At 38.5% G+C, this 16736-nt stretch overlaps 1 protein-coding gene across 1 annotated transcript in view; it reads left to right on the forward strand.

The window, feature by feature from the left end:
* PACRG (parkin coregulated) overlaps positions 1-16736 on the forward strand; it is a 510247-nt gene that overhangs the window by 280342 nt on the left and 213169 nt on the right. The gene's annotated exons all lie outside the window — the stretch shown is intronic.

Below are 16736 nucleotides of genomic sequence, written 5' to 3' on the forward strand. Positions count from 1 at the left end.
CGTAATTTTAAGGAAAAAAAGTCTGGAATGGAGAATTACTATTACTAAATATTTGAAATTTTTTTTTTTAAATTTTTTTTTTTTCAACGTTTATTTATTTTTGGGACAGAGAGAGACAGAGCATGAACGGGGGAGGGGCAGAGAGAGAGGGAGACACAGAATCGGAAACAGGCTCCAGGCTCTGAGCCATCAGCCCAGAGCCTGACGTGGGGCTCGAACTCACGGACCGCGAGATCGTGACCTGGCTGAAGTCGGACGCTTAACCGACTGCGCCACCCAGGCGCCCCAATATTTGAAATTTTTTATCTGTAATACAGGGAGACTCTAGAGTAACCCTGTCATTAACGTCATCTCTTTGTTTATAGAATGAAATGCTTTCTTTCTATGGCCACATGCTTCAGATATGAGTCCCTTTGGACGAGCTGGCTGAAGAAAACCCTCTCCCAAAGCATTTCTCAGATTTGCACTCATGGGATGGCCTGTAATGGCTCCCAAACAAGGCCCAAGTTGTCCTCATGTTGCTTCACAGCTGCTGTTGGCCCTTATAATGGAGCCATCGTATTGGGATGAGACTCCAGGAGGGGACGGCCGGCCTCTCAAGTCTGAATGGCCAGGTCGGGGCCACCATCCACCATCATGCCCCGGTTGTGTGTGCACCAGTTGCCCATCTACACTGCTGCTGCTGATAGAAAGCAGAGGGGTGGTGCTGAGCGCCTCCTGGACAGGGATATCCCACCGTTTCCCAGCCACAACTGCCCTAGGCAGCTCTGCCTTATTCCCTAGTCCAGGATGAAGGACTTCCTGGGATGATTGACAGGTCACCTGCTTAGTCTCCTAGCCTCTAGGGGAACCCCACCCTCACTGTCTCATAGGTGCCCTTGTCATGTGCTTTGACCAAAACAAGAACTAAATGGTTCAACATTGGGTCATGTCCCACAGCCTGGCTCATGTAATCTTATCCATGGTGACCTTTTTATTGATTTGAATTAGGCCTCATTAGAATTCCAGGTTTGGGGCAGTCCTGCTGTCACTGTTGAAAGTGAATCAACCCCGAAACTTCCTCTCATGTTTTTGAGATTTTTTTTTGGTCAGAGATCTGTAACTGACCACTCCAGATCTCCACCAAGACACAGAAGTAAAACCAGGTGAAAGGACAGGCAACCTGCTGTGAAAAGTAACATGGAGAGAGAAACCACACTTTAAAACCATTTGCCTTTCCCTTTGTGCATCAGCGGAGTGAAGGGCTGATCTTTGAAGTCCTTCAGGAAGGATATATAACACTGAGTTACAGTAAAACCTTTTCCAAATGTGATTTATTCTAACAGCTCACAATTTTTGAACATGTTAAATTCTAGCTGAAATGCTACATTTTCTAAAGAATGATGCACAAGTTTTATTGACAAATAGAAAGGCCCAGAACATTCTCCCCAGAACCTATCTTTACAGTACACGATCCTTCACCTCCTGCCCCCAGCAGAATACCAGCAACATCCAGAAGTCTGTTCTTTTCTTTAAAAAAAAATTGATCTTATTAGAACCACTGTCTTCTCGGGACTTTTTTGCTCATATCTCCTTTAAAAACACTGATGGGCAGAAAGAGGGTTTCTAAGTAATATTTTGATATACTGTTTACGATTAAAACATACGAAAGCAGAGCATTGCAGACCAAGGTGAATTGATTTTCAGTTTTGTTTGATCTGTATTTTAGAGATGTTTAAACGAGTTAGGAGAGAAGCGATGTGTTCTAAGGACAAAATTCACAGTATGCACATCCTAGAGGTAATTTGCTGACAAGTGAAAACATTATTAAGAACTCAGTAAACGTGTTTTGTCAGGTAAAATTAACTATATATGAATTTGGTAATTCAAGGTTCTAGAGGCAATGAAAATTTATTCTGGTAGATATCGTTGCTTTTCTTCCTGGGCTTCTGCTATTATATACTGATCCTGAATCTACCTTGGCTTACTTCTCCATCTGTCTACATCACTGAAAGCCAATTCTTTTCCCCCTCGGGAAGGAATACTGATTATGTAAGATCATGCACAGTTCCATCACAGTGTGAAAAATATTACGTGCAAAAAACTAAATCTTTCAGGTGAATTCTGGAATGAGGCTAACTGATCTAGAAGCAGGCTGATACACATAATTGGCATAGCACATTAATAGGGGTGTGTGCCTTACTTGCAAGCTGTAATATTAGAATGATTTTGGCTCTCTCCAGGGGCAAAAATTAATGTCACCATCACCAGCTGGCAGTTTTTGAATAGTTTTTCTTGAATTCTAACTAATACCTCTAGTAGTAAAGCAAAATATAGAAACTCCCAGCAAGGGTAAGAAGGGGAATGGGCTTCCTCTCTACTTCTAGAATCTGGGGTTGATTTCAGTTAATTATAAGGCTCGTCACACCAATACAAAAAAAATTAGACACATTCAATGACTCTAGACTTTCTAATGTGAAAACAGGTAAGAAGACCCTTTTCTTTCTCATTCTATCTTTTGTTCAAGACCCCAAGTGGGGTCATTCAGTAATAACCAGAAGAGCACACACCTAACACCTCATTCCATTTATGCTGCTTTACAGTTGTTCCCCTTACCTCCCACTTTTTGGGTTATTCTAGGTCAGAAACTCCAAGAAAGTACCAGTATAAAGTAGTCAGGGTTGGCAAGGGAGCACCGATTGCTGAGAGCAACCAGAAAACTTTGTAGTCAAGGATGAGATGAACTCTCTCAGCAACCTGAACCATGGGCTGTAGATTTCCATTTACTCCATCCAATTAGGAAAACATAAATCCATCAAAATACAGCAGAACAATTCCAGGGAGGAACCTCTAGAAACTTTGCATATTAAACTCAGAAGGGGATTCCACTGGTGTCCAGGAGGATGAAGAGGTGCCGAGAGCAACCACAAATGCTGATTGTGGGAATCTCTCTCTTCAGTAGAAGCAAGAACAATAACAATAACACCGCCACATGGGGCCATTCATAAAACGCTGCTTCACACAAGAAGGAAATATCTGGAACAATGACAGAAAAAGAATACCTCAGTGACATTTAGTGTAGGATCCAGAAGAAACCTGTAGAAAGTTGTATGACATCCTCGGGATGCAGGAAGATGTGGCCTCTAGGAGACAGAGGCGGAAACCCACAAGAGGAGACAAGACTGAAATGAAAATAAACCAATGCTGAGCGAGGCAGGGGGACTAAAGATGACAGAGCACAAAAGACTCTGAGTCAAGACTCAGACTCAGACAAAGACTCTTTAGTCAAGAGACTAAAGATCACATCTGCACAGCGGCATCGGGAATGATCATCATCTGCGCAGCACCGAATTGTCAATGGAGGCCACCACCTTAGGACGGTCTCTCAGAAAAGACAAGATAAAAATAAGGTGAGAAAGAATATAAAATGGAGAACAGAGACATAAACAGGAGCTAACAGTTATAGGAAGTCCCAAGAGGAAACATCAAAACAATGGGAATAGAAATGATAATGGCAAAGGTGATTGAAAGACATTTTTTTCTGAGATAGAAAATACCCCTTATTTTGCAGGTAGGAAAAGCTCGTTGCAGTCTAAAGACAATGAATAAAGAGAGACCCATATCTAGGCGCATTTAGTCAAAAAGCTTAGATTATAACATAAAGAAAAGCCCTGCAAACATTTAGACAGGGAAAAAGGCTACACAACAAAGAAATAAAAATAACCGGGGCTAAGAATTTTTCCAACATTAATCTGAGACAACAATGAGAATCAGAAGAGAAACACCTTGAGTACATTTCATCCAGTTCACATGAGCAAAAGACATGATGTATATAACAAACTGCATGAACATTTGAGGGGAAAAAGACTTATAAGCATAATGTCCACTTGCCTGTCATACAAGAAGTTACTGACCATATGCTTTAACTCTCAGAAAGTAAAGCAAAGTTAAGAACCCCAAAATGAGGATGTCATAGTGTGAATTAAGAGCCACTGAATCTCAAGTTCAGTTTAAATAGTTTATGGAAAAGAATTTGAAAACTGCATGAAATCTCAAGTAATTATTTTGGAGTTAATGTGTATAAAAGTCTAGGAAACTTGGGTCTAAGCCTTCAAAATCAATGGGAAAGATGGAAGTGGTCAAAACAGAACATACATATTAAAATGACAAACACTGAGTAGAGAGCAAGGAAGTGCCATGAGTCAAAAGCACAAAATAAGGTGAAAAACATGAAGTCAAATGTATTAGCTGTGACAATTGACTTTCCAATTGGTTTGTGGGGAATAAACCGAATATAAACTTTCTCTGTGTATATAAAACTAAATAATACTTAAAGAGTTTAAAAATAACTGGTGCAGCCACTCTGGGAAACAGTATGAAGTTTCCTCAAAAAATTAAAAGTAGAACTACCCTACGACCCAGCAATTGCACTGTTAGGTATTTATTCACGGGATACAGGTATGCTGATTCGAAGTGACACATGTACCCCAATGTTTATAGCAGCACTATCAACAATAGCCAGAGTATGGACAGAGCCCAAATGTCCATCGATGGATGAATGGATAAATAAGATGTGGTATATATATGTAAATCTATATATATACATATATATATATATATATATATATATGTATATATATAGGAATATTACTCGGCAATCAAGAAGAATGAAATCTTGTCTTTTGCAACTACATGGATGGAACCAGAGGGTATTATGCTAAGAAAATTAGTCAGAGAAGGACAAATATCATATGACTTCACTCATATGAGGACTTTAAGGGAAGGGAAGCAAAAATAATATAAAAACAGAGAGGAGGACAAAAACTTAAGAGACTCTTAAATATGGAGAACAAACAGAGGGCTGCTGGAGGGGTTGTGGAGGGGGGATGGGCTAAATGGGTAAGGCGCACTAAGGAATCTACTCCTGAAATCATTGTTGCACTATATGCTAACTAACTTGGATGTAAATTTAAAAAATAAATTACATAATTTTTAAAAATTAAAAATACGTAAAAATAAAAGATATATTGGGACAAATAGGGAAAACAGAAGGGAAAAGCAGTTATTTTAATTGTAGAAAAGTAGAATTTAATATAAAAAAGTTTCACGTGTATAAAGAGGATCAGTTTATATTGATAAAAATGTTCTAGGTAAAGATGTAATTAGCATGAGTCTTGGTTCTTGAAAGGCCATGGCATCATGTTTAAAAAACAAAACAAACCAAAAAAACAGCTACCTAAATTTCCCTCTGGAAGAAGAGTAAACCTCTTGACTGAGAGACAATATGATACTGGTCCTCCACTGTCTGACCTTCAGCTCTAAGATTTGTGATCTTGCCAATCCAAGGGGACAGCCTGCCTCTAGAGCACCATGTCCCCAACCTCAGCATGCATAGGAATCACCTGCAGACCTGGTGAAATGCAGGTTCCACACAGCAGCTGTGAGATGGATCTGAGAACTGGATTTCTAGCAAGCCCCCAGTGTCTGCTGCTGCTGCAGGGTCAGGGCAAAGCTGACCAGGGCCAAGATTATGCTTGACACACCAGATCCTCCCAGAAGATGCTGGGAATGAGAACAAGGTAAGGGATGAGTTGGTGGAAACAGATGAATGATCATTTTCCATCTTACATTTAGGAAATCGAGAGATGTTGCTTCATTCATGCTATGAATAATTAGAAAAATATGACTTCAAGTTTTTAGGCCTTAAAAGGAATCATTAGTGGGCTAAAATAGGTGGTTATCATATGAAGTACTAGGGAAAGAAAAATGAAAAATGAAGCTAAGGCAATAACTTAAAAAAAGCCAAGGTAGCATGTAAAAAATGAAAAAAGTAAGATGGCAAAAGGAAACCCAAATAGTCTGTTATGACTACAGATAAATGAGAGAAATAGTTACTAATCACAAAAAAAAAAAAAAATATGTCTTGGTCTGGGAACTTCCTTGAGAGATTGTCCCCACTGTCTGATTGTTCCCAACCATACAATTTTAGTGGGACTGCCAGTTACCAAGTAATGATCAGAAGCTAGCTCTCACAACAAAAGCCAAATAAATACAATGAAAAAGCAACCTCCCGAATGAAAGAAAATATTTGCAAATCATGTATCTGATAAGGGGTTAATATCCAAAATATATAAAGAACTCATACAACTCAATAACAAAAAACAGATCCAATTTTTAAAAATGGCCAGAGGATTTGAATAGACATTTTTCCAAAGAAGACATACAGATGGCCGACAGGCACATGAAAAGATGCTCAACATCACTTAACATCAGGGAAATACAAATCAAAACCACAATGAGCTGTCACCTCACATCTGTTAGAATAACGGCTATCAAAAAGACAAGAGACAACAGGTGTTGGCGAGGATATGGAGAAAAGCACAACCCTCTTGCACTGTTAGTGGGAATATAAAATGGTGCCGCCACTGTGGAAAACAGTACGGAGGTTCCTCAAAAAATGTAAAAAAGAACTAACATATGATCTTGCAACTCTACTACTGTGTATTTATCCGAAGAAACAAAAACACTAACTCAAAAAGGTATGTGTACCTCCATGTTCGCTGCGGCATTATTTACGATGGCCAGATATGGAAACAACCTGAGTGCCCGTTGATAGGTAAACAGATAAAGAAACTGTGGTATATATATTATGGGATGTTACTCAACCATAAAAATATGAAGACATCTTACAATTTTTGGACGACATGGGTGGACCTCAAGGGCATTATGCTACATGAAATAAGTCAGAGAAATACAAACACCATATGATCTCACTTATATGTGCAATCTCAAGAAACTAAAACAAAACAAAACGAAAAACAAGTTCATAGATACAAAGAACAGATTGGTGGTTGCCAGAGGTTGGGTGTTGGGGGTGGGAGAAATGGGTGAAAGTGGTCAAAAGGTACACACCTCCAGTCGTAAAGCAAAGAAGTCATGGGGGATGTTATATACAGCATGGTGACTGTAGTTAACAATATTGTGTTGGTATTTAGAAGTTGCTAAGACAGTAGGTATTAAAAGCACTCATCACAGGAAAACAATGTTTGTAACTATATGTGGTGACATGTTAATTAGGCTTGTTGTAGGGATCATTTTGCAATTTATATAATCACCAAATCATTACACTGTACACCTGAAACGAACATTGTATGTCAATTATATCCCAATTTCTAAACATTTAACTCTCTTCCACAAGCTTATCTTCTTCCCCCCACCATCTTTATGATACAGTCGTGTCACTATTTTGGTCACATCCATAATCAGCTGTTACACTACTGTGATCACACCAGTCTTGTTTGTCGCGAATCACACATGTACGGTTACATTTCTTTCTTTAGACAACCTGTCTCTCTTAGCAGTGATCATTGTCTTTCCTGTGGTTTGCTTGATTTGTATATACTTACTATCTTTTTCAAATACTTCAAGATCTAGCAAATGAATGTTGTTTTCCAAATGTTCAGAACATCAGGTAACCCATCAATTTTACCTTTTCTGGAGACTTTGGTCTTTCCACCCTCCATCTTTCTGCTCCAATCTGGTGACCTGAGACGTTGTTACTCCTCTCTCAGGTTTACCCTCTTTTTCCCTAGCTGTGTGTCTTGTTTTCCTCATCATTTTTATAGTGCACACGTTCCCGTAGTTTCCTGGAAGTGTATGAAAGGTGTAGTTTTAGTCCTTATTATCTGGAAATCCTTCCATCACACTTGGTTATTAGTTTGGCTATGTTGAAAATAATGTCCATTCAGAATTTTGAGGTCACGTCTCTGTGGCCTCCCAAGTTCTTATCTTGCTTTGAACATCTTGATGCCATTGGGGTTTTCAGCCATTTGCCTGTGGCCTCTATCTCCCAATCTCTGAAAGCTTTCTGGATACTCTCCACATGGTGATGTCAAATTTCATGTTGATATGCATTCATGCAGCTATGTGTTCATTCATTGTCCTGGGAAATTTCAATTTAGAGTCATAGGTCTTTCAACACTAGAAACTTTTGACTCCCCCAAAACTTAACTATTAATAGTCTATGGTTGCCTGGAAGCCTTAGTGATAGCATAAACAGGTGATTAACACATATTTTATATGCTATGCGTATTATATACTGAATTCTTACAATAAAGTAAGCTAGGGGAAATGTCGTTAAGAAAATCATAAGGAAGAGAAAGTGTATTTATAGTACTGTACTGTATTTATTGAAAAAAATCTGCATATAAGTGGATCCATGTAGTCGTGTTGTTCAAAGGTCAAGTGCACTTCCCTTTGCCCTTTGCCCTATGCCCTATGCCCTGTGCTATAGCCAAAGCAGATGTGCTATAAAACTTCTTATCCTGTACCTTTGCTTTCTTTCGAGAATGCCCACTCTCCCATCCCCAAATGCCTCAATGATAAGGGACCTTCAAAGCCCAGCTCTAATAGAATTGTTCTATGGAACCTCTTCTGTTTCTCCTCTCCTTGCCTACCCTAAACTCCAGCCCTCTCCCCACCCCACCTTCCCTCCCCCACAGAACTTTCTATCTTCCTTTCTTGCAGTCACTTAGAACATAATGTTAGAAAGTAACATATTCCCAACAACATCTAATGGGCTTGCTAGTACATAGTCGATACATCAAAATATTGGCAAAATTAGTTTAATCAGGTACATAACTGCCATCCACACTAAAATTTGTATAGGTGTCATAATCAAAACTGCCAAGTGGCCATTTAGGCTTGCCACGATAATGTATATAATACGAAAACTATTGTGTAAGAATCCCTAATATGAAGCAGCGAATAAAGAGTATAATGACATAATGCTTTGCATTGGCTAGGGAAATTATTTAAGTGGAGAGATCAATTTTTTGTTTATTCATCTTACATTCTTTCAGGTGATTCTTTTTGTTTATGAGTAGTAACGTACATTTGTGAGATGGTCTACTAGAAGGCAAGGTGACTCCAGCGGCTGAAGAATTACAGAAATATCACAGATCTACAAATAGACACCACATAGGACAGTGGCCTCATTAGGAGAGCTCTAATGAGTTGAGGTCACCCAGCTATAAAGGATAAACATGCACAGACACAGCCAAAGCCACTTAACATTCAAGCAACAATTACATTTGACAAAGCAAAATACTCTTGTTAAAGAATACTCAATGGGAAAAAAATATACCAGTTAAGGATAAAGCATGAGAGTTCATATCACAACACAAAAAATGGTCTTGAGAATTGTATTTAATTAGAAAGGAGCAAGCACAAGTGAAATGCATTACTCTTTATTTGTGATCTAATAATTTTTACTTATATGCATCGAAATTTTCCAGGTAAATTATTTTTAAAGTGATAACCATAAAAAAGTAATGATTTTTAATTTAAGAAGGAAATAGCTAATTTGTTCTGAAAATATGGAAAAGGGGTCCATTAGAATTATTTTGGTTACAAAATGCAAAAAAAAAAAAATTCAAATTGTCAGTCAGGTTTGCTTAATAATTTACATAACTGAACAACGCAGAGATGAGTCTCAATCCCAGCAAGGTTTAATCTGGTGGCTCACCATTGTCACCCTCTGCTTTGTTTCATGCAAGGTCATTTAAAGCTGGCTCCCTTTTAGCCTCCAAATTTGCCCAGTAGATCCTGGGACTACATGCTTACTTACTTACACCTGTAAAAAGACAAAGTGTCATTGTCCCTGACTCTCCAGAAAAAGTAAAAGTTAAAGATTCGCTGTGAATATCCCATCGAGGGGCACATGCTCAGCCTTGAACTGTGGTCAAGGGGGATGGGATATCCTGGATTAACCTAGGTCATGCAAGCTGCCCATAGTACAGGTTAGAGGAAAGGAGAAGGGTCAGTTTCCCCAAAGAACATGAATTCCACGTCAGATACATTTACTGAGCACCAAATATCTCTCAGGCCCCTAGCAGTTCTGTTATGCAGTTATGCAGAACCATGGGGCTAACTGCCGTTGGGCTGTGAATAGAAGAAGTGTGTGCTCCCTCCAAACTAAGCTTTTTGGGGACAATGCATGGCCCTCTATCTCTCTTCGTGCCCAGTGTTAACCTGAATTGGATGTCTACTGGGCATATGAGATTCTCCTTTTCTCTGCAAAGCCAGTGAGACTTTGGGGTTAATCTGTTCCTGCAGCACACCTAACTTACACTGACCAATTCAGATTCCCAAATGAGAATCCATAGCTATTGAGGGAAACGGAATCTGGAATCTTATAGCTTAAAACATCCATTTTCTGAGGAAGTCACCTCCATCTTGTGAACTTTCAGTAGCTGTTGCTAAAGACCACCTTCCTCTGTGCTTTTCGAGAATTAGCATGGCCACTGGAAAGGCCATGAACATGGCCTTTGCTTCTTCTGCTCTCTGTACCATTTTGTGCAATTTAGTCCAACTCGTTGAGCTTATGAGATGAATCTGCATCTCCAAAATAAGGAGTTTAATACATACCTCAGAGAGTTGTGATCATTATGAGGTTGTGTGGAAAGCAGGCTTCTAACAAGTGGTAAGTGTTGTGTTGAACACGAGCAATCATGGTGGGATTATAATACCCAACTCTCAGATGGTCACTGTTCTTTCCTCCTTCCTCTCTACCCATTTCTCTCACACTTAACCTGTCAGTTACCATCTTTAATTCCCCATTTAAGAAGTCATAATATAAAGCTGATGTCACTCTACAAAATTTCCTGTACAGAAATAACGTGTTCATAGATGCAGGGTGATAGCTCTCTGAGGCAGGGTTAGACAACCCCAGAAATATTTGAACATTTAGCTGGTCACTCACCAGAGGAAAGATTCTTTCTGAACCTGTAATGGGGAGTGGAAATTAGGCCCAGCCCTGTTTGAGTAGGGAAGATGAATGAGAGAGATGGAAAACAAAAATGAGAGAGGTAGCAGAGGTGATGGAAATGGAGCGTATAGCTGTCCATGCTAAAAAACAAAAAACAAAAAACAAACCAAAAAAAAAAAAACCCACAGTCGAATAAAAGGGATAAAGAGCTAAAAATAGAAATAGTACATTTTCAAACTGAATTCATCATGTATTGGCTGTCCTCAATTTTCCATATCATGTGATGGTTAAGAGCAGAGTCTCTGAAGGCAGACCATTTGGTCAAAATCCTAACTCTGCCACTTACCAGCTTTTAGACAAGTTAACCATGTTGAGGCTCAGTTTTTGAAATTGGCAGAAGAATGGTACCCAACTTATGGGTTATTTCAGTGATTAAATGAGTGAATACATTTCAAGCTCTTAGCAGAGCACCTAGTGTAAGTATAATAGTTACCATCACCATCATCATCACTACCATCATCATTGTCTGTCTTGATTAGGGCAAGAGTTTTTACTTGCCAAGGCTAAAACTTCATCTGCAAGTCTTCATCCTTCCACATAGGGCTGAGTTCTAGTCGAAGTATAGTCCCACTACAGAGTGTTGCTTGCTGGCTCAGAAGATGCCAGAAAACTAAGCTCCACCATGACCCTTAGGAACAAGCTGCTTGAGCTCAGGACCCAGCAGGTATCTAGTCTCATTGCCCAAAGTCCATGTTAAAGTCTGTGTTTGCTGTGCAGCTCTGAACCTCTCTCCTGAACAGGTTCCAAGTCTGGCTTCATTTCCACCAGGACTTGGTGAGATGCTGGGAGGAAGTTGGGTCTAACCACTCTGAGCACAGGCCTTGAGCTCATGCAAAGCAGACTCCGGCTTGCGATTAACTAGCTGTATGGTTTTGGCAAATTAATTATTTCATTTCCTCCAGGGGATTATAAAACCTACTGCCCAGAAATGATGTAAGGATTAACAAATCATATAAGTAAAGTGTTTAGCACAGTGCCAAATCAAGATGATAGTAAGAACAAATTATTATTTTCACCTTCATGGTGGCCCTTCATGGTCATATCTCTGCAGACTTCCTAACTTTGGGTCATTGAAAAGTTAATAGATTTGAATTCTATAACTCTCATCCAAGTTATAATAAAAATGTTAAACGGAAAATGAATTAGATCAAGTATAGACCTTGGTGGTATTGCAGTGGGACCAAAATCATCAGGGCATATTGCTTGGATTCAATTGTTCACACAAGAAAAAAAAAGAAAAAAAAAAAAGGAAGAAAGAAAAAAGAAAAAAAAAGCCTAATTCTTCAGCCATGCCTGCCTGTACCTTGCCTACAAGGGTGGTCTTGCCAGGGGCACCCGTATGGCTCAGTTGGTTAGGCTTCCAACTCTTGATTTCGGCTCAGGTCATGATCCCTCAGGACTGGGCCCAGCATCAGTCTCTGTGCTGAGCATGGAGTCTGCTCGGGATTCTCTCTTTCGCTCTGCCTCTCTCCCTGCTCATACTCTCTCTCTCTTTTTAAAACAAAACAACAACGAAAATCAAAAAGGGAAAAACAAGGGAGGTCTTGCCAGATGTCTTGCTGATATAGTCCTGTTATGATCTCCGTCGTAAGAATACATGAAATAAGCTTGGCCTGGTATTATAGAGAACTCCCCCTGGCTCATAGTGATCACTGCTAGTTTCTTGGGAGCTCTCAAATAATCTGCTTGAATAATCGACCCCAGAGCTGTACCAGATATTGATGCCAAGCTCAGCAGGGGGTAGCTCTGCAAATTCCTGCTTTGGGGTGGAGAGGGCAGCTCCTCCTTAGAAATGGGTGTGTTTATCTGCCTTCTGTTTGGTGCTACGGCTCTCAGCGTGCCAGTGTTGTGGAAAGCCTATGTATGTTTTGTCCTTCCTCATAGTCTGCTGCTTCCACTGCCTTAAAGCTGGGTAAATTTAGAAACCCTCCCTCCACCAGAGGAGGGGAATGTAACAGTAATTCTCAGAGGTAGTGCCTGCTTGTCATAGCAGATTGTGACTTGGTCTTATTCGGAGAATGGAGTCAGCGTTGGCCAACACCTTCCCTTGGTCATAATTCCATCTGTCACCTGCTCCTTCAGGCTGAACTGAGCCAGCAGGGGAGCAAGGTTCAAAAAGCCAAACCATGCACTGCTTTCTGACAAAGCAGGGTATTGGGAAGTTTAGTCTTTGCCGCCATTGGAGGTGTTCAGTATGTGTGAAAGCAGGCACAGAGCCAACCTTGGCCACAGCAAGAAGGTGCAGTGCGCAGGATTACGTCATTATTCAGCTTCTTTTATGTCTACAGAATTGTGAGTATCAGGTTGATCATGCTAGTGACTCTACTGTTAAGTCCATTTAAGTAATGAATACTTTCATTTATTTTTAAAACAATTATTTTCTATCTTTAAGTATTTAAGGGAAAGAAAAGCCAAACACTCTCACCAAATACTAAATTGTGCGCTGTGGTCCTAGTCATAATATATTCTTACCAATTGAAAAGTGAAAAAATTAATCACTTGTAATGACAAAACTTTGATAGAAAATAAAGATAATTCCTTTCCGTATGGGATAGAGAAAAAGTGATGCTTTTTATGTACAGAATGCTTACTGGAAAACAATGAATTAAAGACAAAATTGTAACCCTTATGTAGGCTTCCTGGATGTTCATAATAGCTGACCTAAGTCTCTGATGCTTAATTATCCAGGAATATGAGAAATCCGGCCATATCATATTTATTTAGCAATTGAGTTCTGTTACTTTTCATTAGTTGATTTTTTTTTTATTTTAGAGAGAGAGCTTGAGTTGGGAGAGGGGCAGAGGGAGAGAGAGAGAGAGAGAGAGAGAGAGAGAGAGAGAGCGCCTTAAGCAGGCTCCATGCCGAGCATGGAACCCATTGCAGGGCTCTATCCCAGGACTCCAGGATCATGACCTGAACTGAAATCAAGAGTAGAACATTCAACTGACTGGTCACCCAGGTACTCCTTTCTTCCTTTTTTTTTATTTGAGAGAGAGAGAGAGAGAGAGAGAGAGGGAGCACACGTGCAAATGAGCAGGGGAGAGGGACCGAGGAAGAAAGAGAAAATTGAGTTCTGTTTTGGAAGAGGAAAAATTTCTACAATTTTGAAACCTACACTTAGTTTGAAAACACATTGTGAATTCGTTATACTCTGTAAATTAATGAATTAGATGATTAGCGCCCCTTGACCGGAAAAATTTATATCCATTTAAATCTAATTCAAGTAATATATTAGGCCAAACAAGCTTAAATATTTATAAAATATTTTAACTTCAAAAAATTACTTCAGATACATGAAGACATCTGTAATAGGCAAATTCCTAGAGACAGAAAGTAGATGAGAGGTCACCAGGGGCTGGAGAGGAGAAGATCGGAGAGTTTCTGCAGAATGGGTATAGAGTTTGGAAATAGAAACCTGAAAAAGTTTTGGGAACAGATAGTGATGATAATTGCACAACATTGTGAATGTTATTAATGCCACAGAACTGTATACTTAAAAATGGTCAAATGACCCTTTCTATTGTACACATTTTATATAATAAAAATAATCATTTAAGATATCAAAATAAATGAGAATGATCCAAAAACTAAAATGTCCTCCCTCAGCATTATAATACTGTACTTTCTTTCAGAAATCCCGGCCTCTGTCATATGACCAAAAATAAATATCAGAAAGCTAAGATCAATTTAGCAATGTTTGTGGTAATATAATTACTTACAGACACCAACTGAATTCACTCAAAAACAATAGAACCAATAAGAGAATTCAGTAAGGGGGCGCCTGGGTGGCGCAGTCGGTTAAACGTCCGACTTCAGCCAGGTCACCATCTCGCAGTCCGTGAGTTCGAGCCCCGCGTCAGGCTCTGGGCTGATGGCTCAGAGCCTGGAGCCTGTTTCTGATTCTGTATCTCCCTCTCTCTCTGCCCCTCCCCCATTCATGCTCTGTCTCTCTCTGTCCCCAAAATAAATAAACGTTGAAAAAAAAAATTAAAAAAAAAAAAAAAAAAAAAAGAGAATTCAGTAAGTTAGCCAGTAAATAAATATATGAAAATAATATGTTTTATGTATGTGTTCTCAATAAATTTCAGAATGCATTTTGGGATAATATGCTCTTAGACAAATGGTAACAAAGTATAAAATTGCTTTGAGTAAACCTAACAAATTATGCAGAATCTAAATGAAAAATATCATAAAGCTTTTCTGAGGAGCTTAAATACAACAAGGAAAACTGAAGAGAAACATGTTTTTAATGGAAAGATTCAGTAGTAAAGATGATAATTTCCCCCAAAATTAGTCTCTAAATTTATTGAATAAAAATTTCAATAAATTTTTATTGAAATTATCAGTCTCAAGCATGTTTTTTAACCTGACCAAATTATGTTAAAGTTTGCCTCAAGATATAAATGGTTAAGACTAATCAAGAAAATACTGGGAAAGAATAAGGAGAGAGTTCCATATTCCACTATATTAAAATATACAAAGTTATGACCATGAAGAATAATATTTTTAGGTAAATATGCAAAGTATACTGACATTTTTAAGCAGTATTAAAATTATGTTTTTTAATGGAATAAAACCCTATGTCTGTATACACCTATGGAAAATATCTCTACTGCAGTGGAGTATATAATTCTGTTCTACACAATGAGAACATAGTAAAAATATGCTTTATAAGCTACTTTTTTATTCACCTGTATCTTATAAACACTTTCCTATTTTTAAAAAATATTTTTCTATTAGATGACTTGAGTAACTATAATTTTCCATTATGTAGGTACACCTGACTTTATTTAATCCATTGTTTTTGAAACAATTGGATTGTTTCTAGTTATAAATAATACTATCCTTCACATCCTTCCCTATCACTCTTTCTGCACTGTTGCATACTTTAGACCAAATGCCCAGAAGTGAAATTGCTGGGTTAATTATAAGCACACAGTAGTCCCCATCCTGCCCCCCCACCCCACACACGCACTTGTATTCATGGTTTCGCTTTCCATGGTTTTAGTTTCCTGTGGTCAGCTGCGGTCTAGAGACAGATGATCCTCCTCTGGCATATGTCAGAAGGTCGGTAGTTGCCTAATGCTGTGTCACAATGCCTACGTCATTCACCTCACTCGATCTCAACATGTAGGCATTTTCTCATCTCATATCATCACAAGAAGAGTGAGTATAGTACAATAAGATATTTAGAGAGGGACAGAGACCACATTCACATAACTTTTACTATGGTATATTGTTATAATTGTTCTATTATAATTTTTAATTTCTTACTGTACCAAATTTATAAATTAAACTTTATGATAAGAATGTACATATAGAAAAAAACGTGGCATATGCGAGCTTTGGTACTATCTGCTGTTTCAAGCATTTACTGGCGGGGGGATCTCGGAACATATCCCCCACAGATAGGGGGGAACTACTATATTGCTATAGAAAGGTTGTGATGGCTTGTAATGTGGTATCTATGAGAGTGCCTCTTTTCCCAAACCTGTGTCCACACTGAGTATTAACTCTTCAAAACTTTTTGTTACATGATACTCAAAATTATTAAGTAGTGTTTATCTTGATTACTAACGAAGTTGAACATTCTGGAATATTGTTTATTTGTTTTATTATTTTGTGGATTATCTATGCATATTCTTCGCCCATTTTTAATTAGCATTTCTTTTATTGGTTTGTGATAGCTATTTGTATATCAAGGATATTAACATTTATAGCATATGTCAAAAATATTTTTTTAGATTTTATTGTTGGCTTTTGCATTTTGTTTGGTGTTTCCAGTTGTAAAAGAAGTAGAAATATTTCCATTTTTCCTGATTTCCCAGTAGTGAATCATATCTAATAGTAGAAAATGTTCAGACTTTGCACAGATTATGGCAATAATAGATTTTATGCTTGAGAAAAATCATACATGTAACTTATAACC

The sequence above is a fragment of the Leopardus geoffroyi genome, chromosome B2, assembly GCF_018350155.1.
Source record: "Leopardus geoffroyi isolate Oge1 chromosome B2, O.geoffroyi_Oge1_pat1.0, whole genome shotgun sequence".
NCBI lineage: Eukaryota > Metazoa > Chordata > Mammalia > Carnivora > Felidae > Leopardus > Leopardus geoffroyi.